General features: G+C 41.8%; 1 long non-coding RNA gene across 1 annotated transcript; it reads left to right on the top strand.

Annotated features, from left to right (window-relative positions):
• Positions 1-1,352: 1,352 nt before the first annotated feature.
• On the top strand, positions 1,353-4,032 carry LOC118575665. Its single transcript, XR_004943876.1, has 3 exons — positions 1,353-1,395; positions 3,259-3,383; positions 3,961-4,032. It is a non-coding gene; the product is annotated as an uncharacterized LOC118575665 (long non-coding RNA).
• Positions 4,033-7,757: the final 3,725 nt, after the last annotated feature.

Raw genomic sequence — 7,757 nt, 5'->3', positions numbered from 1 at the left:
GTTATACAGTAAGTGATTTTATATGTCTTGCCTTTTGACAAGAACCATCTCCATGGTGTATCCCAATCCATCTTTCTCTAGGTAGAAGAAACTGACATGCAGAGAGGCTAAACTGCCAAAGACATAACCAAGAATTTCCTGGTTGTGCCTGGTGTCCTGCCCTTGTTTTGCAGTCTGTTCCTCAGACCTCCATTCAAAACCTGTACCTGTTATTATTTCAGTTCCTAGCCCAAGACCTCATTCTCCTTGGATAGCTTTGGATGTAGCTCAAAAGGGCCTGTTAAGGAGAAAATCAAAATTTATAAGTTGGCACCATGTTCCCAACTCCTTCTTTATTCATGTGTGTTGTCCACAGGCCTCTCACATCTGTCTCTCTTTACTGTCTTAATAAAACTCTTATTAGTGGATTCTGTTGTGTTTTGTGATATTTCTTCACAGGGTAAGGTGTGCTGCCAAATAACTAACAAGTAGGATCTCTTCTTCTGAGACAGATATGGTGCTATTGAGCATTTCATGAAATACACATTTCACTGACTTGTGAAAACCTCTCTGTCATAGAGTGCTTTCTTAACATCTTTATTACATTGAGATATCAGGCACAGCAACTTAGAATGGGAAAAATTGATCATAGCACAAAATTCCAGGTAATAGTTCCATTTTGGGGAAATCAAGGTAGGAGCTCAGCTAATCATATCACATCTACAGCCAAGAGCAGAGACCAACAACTGTACCCATGTTGCCTGTTTATTTATGCTTATGCTCTAGGTTCTTCATATTTACACAGTACAGGTTGCAGACAATGAAGAGATTTTGCCCACTTTAGGGAGTCTTATCTCAATTAACAATTAACAAAATCCAACAGAGACATGTTCAAAGTAAATTTGATTTATATAATTTCTCATAGAGTGTCCCTCCTCCCAGGTGACCAGTTTAATTCAAACTGATAATAAAAATTAAGAGTCACACTGCCCACGCATCACTGTCAGGATTTGTGGAGATTTCTGTCTGCATTCAGGAGTGTGGTACTCAACCTGTGGGCCACCATCTCATTGGGGGTTACATATCAGATATCCTGCATATCAAATATTTGAATTATGATTCATAACAGTAGCAAACTTAAAGTTAGGAAGCAATGAAACAATTAGGGTTCATCACAATAGGTGTAACTACTGTTAATACAATTTAAAGGGTCAGAGCATTGGACAAATTAAGAACAATTCATCTGGAGTGTCCAGTGGAACCATTTTGTCTATGTTCCAATATATGAAGGGCCTTGCAAAGGATTTTTCTGAATATCCTTTGCTCTATAGGAAACTCATGTTCTCTGTGGAAGACTCCAGCTGTCTGGACACCTTTACTACCCAGTAACAGCAGAACACATGGAGCTACTCAACAGTGAGTACAACAACCACTACACACATGCTGATGACACAGATTTTAGTCACACTGAGCTGCATGACCATATCACACTCCTATGAGTACTTGTTCCTAGGCTGTGACAGCCTCTTTCTCTAGCATAACTCTGACTAGCTGCTTCCTGTAGACTCTTTAACAGGAAAATGTTTTAAAAGTGTCCTTCTAAGTCAGCATTAAGTCTATAATATCTTCTGATTAATGAGATAAGGAGATGCAGGAAATTATGAAGAACTGTAGCATATATAAATTTCTATGATATCTTTACCTTGTGTACATAATATTTCAGTAGGAGATAAAGCTTCAGTTCCACACATGTAAAACAACAAGGGATGTCCAATTGATTGGTGAGAGATCTCTGGCTTTGGATGAAGGGGATGCTGAAGGGCTTCCCTTGTTTCCCAGCAGAGGCTCCTGCAAAGGTCAGCTTGACTTGTAGTGTATTATGAGGAAAGAGCATTATCAGGGAAGCAATGTAAGTTCCCATGACATCTGCAGCTCTTCCCTGGACATTCTATTGTATCCTGGAGATCCCTGGCAACATCTGTGATGTCACCTACATTATGGCAACACCAACTGCCCTTGGGAAGTTTATTCAATGTCTTCACCATTTACTGGTGAACATGTTGGCATACTGAAGAGTCTAATTCAGAAAGAGAATGGAAAGGGTAGAGAGACAAGAGAGTGACAGAAGAAAGCTGACCTTCAGCCTCAGAGTAAAACATCAAGAATGAAATGGTCAAGATAATTGTGTAATGAGTTCTGTGCAGGAAAAGGGAAGCTTCTTGGAGGAAGTGGGCTTGAACTGAATCTTTCAATAATGGGTCACAGAAAGCTGGAGTCTCTGGGAACCAACAGAACATCCCTGTGTGTCATGACTCTTGAAATTCAAGGATTCCAAGAAATTAATTGTTCTGTCTCTAAGGTCAGGAACTGGAAAGGACAAAGCTTTATGCTGGGAACTTTCGGCTTTTGTTCCTTTTGGAGGATAGGCATTGAGGAATGAACATGAGACCAACATTTAAAGCAGGAGGGATTAATGAGGTGTGCCAATTTCAAGACAGGACATCACAGTACTTCAACCACCCTGGCTAACTTTAGGTACTTCCCAGCTGTTCTGTGTGTCCTACGTTGTCAGTGAAATGACATGTTGAGTCCGGTGATCATGTTCTGCTCTTATATATCTTCTCCATCAATAGTTATATGGCTAGAGTGAACTGTGTAGATAATTGAGCAACTTCTAAATGACAGACATGATTGTAACTATGGCGATTTACTCATGACTCTCTCTCCTTGGCTACTAGGAACATATGCTATAATGACAGAGAGAACCAGATAGATGAGATAGCCACTTCCCTTCAAATAGAGTAGATAGCTGACTTCCCCAGAGGGGGCATCAGAAGCTGGGACAAAATAATTTGGGGTGTCACTGATTCATTTGTAAACAAACTTTCTCAAGCATTTATTTAGGACTCAGAGTAGTCTGTCCGTCCTCTTTGCCTTGTCATACTGCAAGTTAATTTGTGAACATTTACCCACAAGTAGCACCATGGAGCCACCCTCCCACTAAACCTTCCTCAACAAGATGTAGGTGAAGCAGAAGGTTCCAACACTGACCAGTCAGCTACAGAAAGTGACCATTGAAAGAAATTTGCTGTGAGCAACCTGATTTTTGTCACAGAAGAGAGCATGAAGAATAGGTTTTCATTCTTTCAAACCCTGTGGTTTCAATCTCAGACCCACTCTGCCATCATTAATTCATTTTATATAAGTACTGTGTTCCTGGTAGGCTGCATCTCCACAGTATGCTTTTGTCCAAAATTGTGTCTCTGAATCTTTCCAAAGGTAGAAGAACCTCAAATGTGGACTGGAATGACATGAGGACAAAGACTATTCTGCTTCCCCTAAAAAGAAACAAAAACAGAGCCTATAGCAGGAGTCATAGTATTCATGGATTGAGGCAGTAGCATGTGAGTCCCCAGCATGCATTCTATCAAGTGCTGGCTATTGTGAGATGTTAGTTGCTGTGAGTTTGTGTTGATTGTTTTGATACTTGCTTGGATAGGCCTTGTTTGTTTGGTTCTCCAAGCAGCAGTTGGAGAGGCCTTGTCACATATCTAAATGTGTGGATACAGGGACTGAGACAGATCCCTGCTCCCTTTGTTTCTCTCTGAGAGGACACACCTGCATGCATTTGTTAAGCATCAAATTGATAGAGTTCTTTCACTCTTGCTCTCTCTTTCTCTCTCTCTAAGTATCTCTTTCTTTGTCTGTCTGTCTCTCACATACATGCAAATGTGTTGTGTATTTTTGATATGTTTGTGCATGTGTATCTCCCTAGTTCCCTGCAAACAGGTGTCTGTGGGTGGGTAGAGCAGTGTATACCTTGGTGAAAATTGGGAGCACCACTTTGAACTTTATAGTTCTGCCAGTGTACTTACTTTAGTGACACATAGATATACCCTTGGGGAGTTTATAAATCTGCCATGATGTTGAGTCCCATCCTCAAAACTGTTCATGATGTTATTTTAGTCTTCATTTTGACAGGTACCATCATTGAGAATTTATTTTTGAAGACAGGAGAAACATCTTCAGAGATCCTAGAGGGTACACACCTTTGGAGTAGACACTAGTGAAATTCTTAAACAGTTTTTTCAGCAAGCGTACTAAGAGAGCTCATGCAGCTTCAACTTTCATCATCTAAACTTCCTGCCTCTGCTGAACTGATGACCCACTAGCTGTAAGTAAATGGTTTGCAACTCTGTGGGTTTGGTCCTGGGATTTGACACCAACAATGTAAGTGAATTTGTTACAACAATTCAAGGGAAAGGTGTCGACTACCTGGGGAGTCAGGCAACACCTTGAGCTGCTGACTACAACTCTGATGGATGGAACTGCAAGGAGATAGTTTAGCCCTGGAGGGCAAGGTATCTCACACACAGTGAACTGCTCAGAACAACAGCTCTGCCCTTAAGGTGTCCTGGACACCTGGTGACAGTTCAGCCTTTGAGGTGGGAGGTATCTTGGACACCTCAAGCTGCTCCCAATAGCTCTGTTCTGAAGTTTTCCTGGAGACATAGAGCTGTTTAGCACAGCTCTGACAGCTAGATTGCAAAAAAGCAACCTAACACTGGTAGGGAAATTTTTTAGACTTCTTGAGAAATTCAGGCCTAGGATTGATGGGGGATGATCTCTCTGCAGGATATAACAATCCTGCTCTTCTGCTTTAGAGCTGCTACAGCTGAGCTTTGCTCAGCCCCTCTTAAATGGGCTTCCTAGCAAAGCTTTGCTTCTCTGGCCTAAGATATTGCTTCTTTTGCTACACTCTGCAATAAGGGAAAACCCCTGTAGAAATGTAGCAATGTCCTGTGGCTCTAGAGAAAAGCATTACTTTTTTTTAGTTCTTTATTGCTCTGTCCACTCAGTTATGTCTCAGCAAAGATCTTCTGTTCAGCTCCTCTTTGCTCTGACCTTTCAGCTCTCTCTTGTTTTGTCCACTGAGGGATGTCTCCACAAGGATCTTCTCTATGCCAGTGAATGAAGTTCTTCACACCCAAAACTCTTTTAAGAAAGACATTTATTTGGGAAGGAGGTGTCTAGGAAAGTAGCTGCCTCTACTGAGGTGGAGAGAACAGCCTTTTTTCTAACTGACAAGGGAGGGTGGTTTACACAGGATGTTTTGGAGTTGACTTGGGGTCCATGATTATACTGTCCCACTCTGTGACTGGGACAGGGGCAGAGATGTCTCTGATCTTACTGAGCCTAACTGTGTTTCTTTCTGCCCTGATCTGAATATTCTTTCCCTAGTTCTGGGATCTAGCATCAGGGTGGGTTCTTTAGTCAGAAACTTTTCCCTACAACAGCAATTTTAATAAATTCCTGAAGTCTCCAGTACTTAGGAGACAGGACGTGGCATCCCATGACAACCAGTAGTCTAGAACACACCCAGAATTTCTGTGATACTTGAGGAATATTTTGCCTCTAGATCCAGGACCTACCACCAGCCAAATCCTTTGTATGAAAAGCTTAGGATGGAGCATAAGCAGGTCATGTCACACATGCAGAGCTTAAAGAATGAGAACACCAAGGCCTCAGATAAATTAAATGATCTGGCTGAGGATTCAGTCTTCTATTGTTAAGTGCCTGTCTTTCAGGGGACCACAGCATTGTGCAATGGCCATCTCTGGCTTTTCTTGTTGCTGTACTGCATAGTCTGAAGCTCTGGTTCCAGTCTTTCTGCCTCTTTGCATGCATCCTTAGCAAGTAGTGCTTTGTCTTATGCTTCTAATTCTCAGCTTTGCCAATAGTGAATGAGACCATTAGCTACTTCCAACACCATATTGTCATACTTAATGGGTCTAGAACTACTATTTTTAATCTTCCTAATGTCATAGCCATTTAAATACAATTCCTCATGTTGTGAAATTCAACCATAAAATTATTTTTCTAGCTATGTCATAACTGTAATCATTACTGTTATCAATCATAATGTAAATATCTGTTATGCAGGGAACCTGAGACACCTCCCTATAAAAGAGTAAATCCATCACCAAATGAGTCAGGACACTTAGAAGTCCAGTGTGCAATACAAGATGGGTATCATGCAGGGTCTTGGGCAACGGTCTATTGCCACAGGACTGCCACACCACTAGTGTCTCCTACCCTCACTCAGAGAGGATTGGTCCTCTGCTTGCTGATGTTTCCTCATTTCCATTGTCAGAGAATGGAAGACGGGGAATCTGTTTTCTTAGTACAAGTTCTTGGATTCTTTTGTTGTTGGAGGTTTCAGAAATAGTATGATTCTTTCTGGAAGTCTCTTTTATCTACTTTTGGCCAAGAGGAAAAGGTCAGTGACCCACAGACACAGAAAGAGCAGATAAGAACAAGCTGCTGGATCAAGTTTAGGTCCAGTACCATTTCCTCCTGTGACATTAGCCTGTTTAACCTTCAACCCACTTGTATTTAATTCATCATTTTAATCTTACACCTCCCCCCACCCACACATTCAACCACATCACCAATTTCATGACAGTCAAGTGTTTATTTTTTTGTCCATGCACCAATATTTCTGGGAAGGTGAGTGAGTCTTTTTCGAGAATCAATTGGCATTTAATCCAATTCCCTGCCCGAAGCTGCAGTCCAATGATGGAGATGGTTCAGTCACACATAACACACCTGCATGTCATTATGAGGAGAGAGGTGCTATGAACACCCTTGAGGGAGTAGGTTCAAAGTTCAGCACCATTTGCTTTTTGCACATTTGCTTTTCAGTGTTTATGTGTATTCACAGTGGGGATAGCAGCTTGCAAGTAGCAGAGCCTCCCGCAAAGGTCAAATGAGTCATTCTCTTTGTCACCTTGTTGGGTGGCATGTGGACTTCTTCCTCCCATTCTCTGCATGCCTGGGTGGTCTCTTCACTTTGACAAGCTGTTGATTCACACTTATAGGGACCTCAGTTGGACTTGGGCAGCAGTGTTTACTATGTGTTCCATTGGCACATTCTACCATCATGGTGCTTACAGTATGGAGCTTACTGGTTGCCCAGTGTTGTGGAAAAGACCCATGACAGGCTGAGTGTTGGGGCAGGAGATTTGAGGCTTCAACAAAAAAGTTTTCCAACCACCTCAACATAGTCTGGACAGGGAGAGCATATTCCTCTATGCAAAATTAGCCCCAAGGGATGGAGAGCAGTCCTTGGACTCTTACAAAAGAACTAGTGTGCTTGTGTGTGTGTGTGTGTGTGTGTGTGTGTGTGTGTGTGTGTGTGTTTCTTTTCAAGGCATTCTAGAGCTATAGTCTTTATGAGAGCTGATAGGATCATTGGATGACAACCAAGTGGACAGCAGCTGAAGTGTCAATTGAATTAAATAGTCTACTCAGGATGAGAACTCAGAGCAGGGTGAAACAGAGGGAGGTCACTTGTCAGCAATGAAGCTCTACCTGAATCCTAGGTGGCAGAGAGGAAGAAAAGGATGTCTCCAAGCTACAGAGAGGATGGCCTTTTTCGTTTATATAATAAATATTTGGCCAGGAGGTGGTGGTGCATGCCTTTATGCCCAGCAATTGGGAGGCAGAGGCAGATGGATTTCTGTGATTCAAGGCCCACTGGTCTCCAAAATGAGTTCCAGGGAAGGTACAAAGCTACACACAGTATGGTTTAAGATTCATAACTAATTTACATGAGTTCATCTTTGTTGTTCCTTTCTGACTAATGATATTTCTTTTTTATGTTTTCAACACACAGTGTGTATGAACTCACATACATAACATCACTCAGTTGTGCACACACGCTAACTCACATGTGGATGGTGGATGGGAATAGTTTTACAGAGTATCTCTCTCGT

Source organism: Onychomys torridus, unplaced genomic scaffold (assembly GCF_903995425.1).
Source record: "Onychomys torridus unplaced genomic scaffold, mOncTor1.1, whole genome shotgun sequence".
In the NCBI taxonomy this organism is placed as follows: Eukaryota; Metazoa; Chordata; class Mammalia; order Rodentia; family Cricetidae; genus Onychomys; species Onychomys torridus.
Note: the sequence above shows the minus strand (reverse complement) of the source record. Positions and strands in the feature narration are given on the sequence as shown.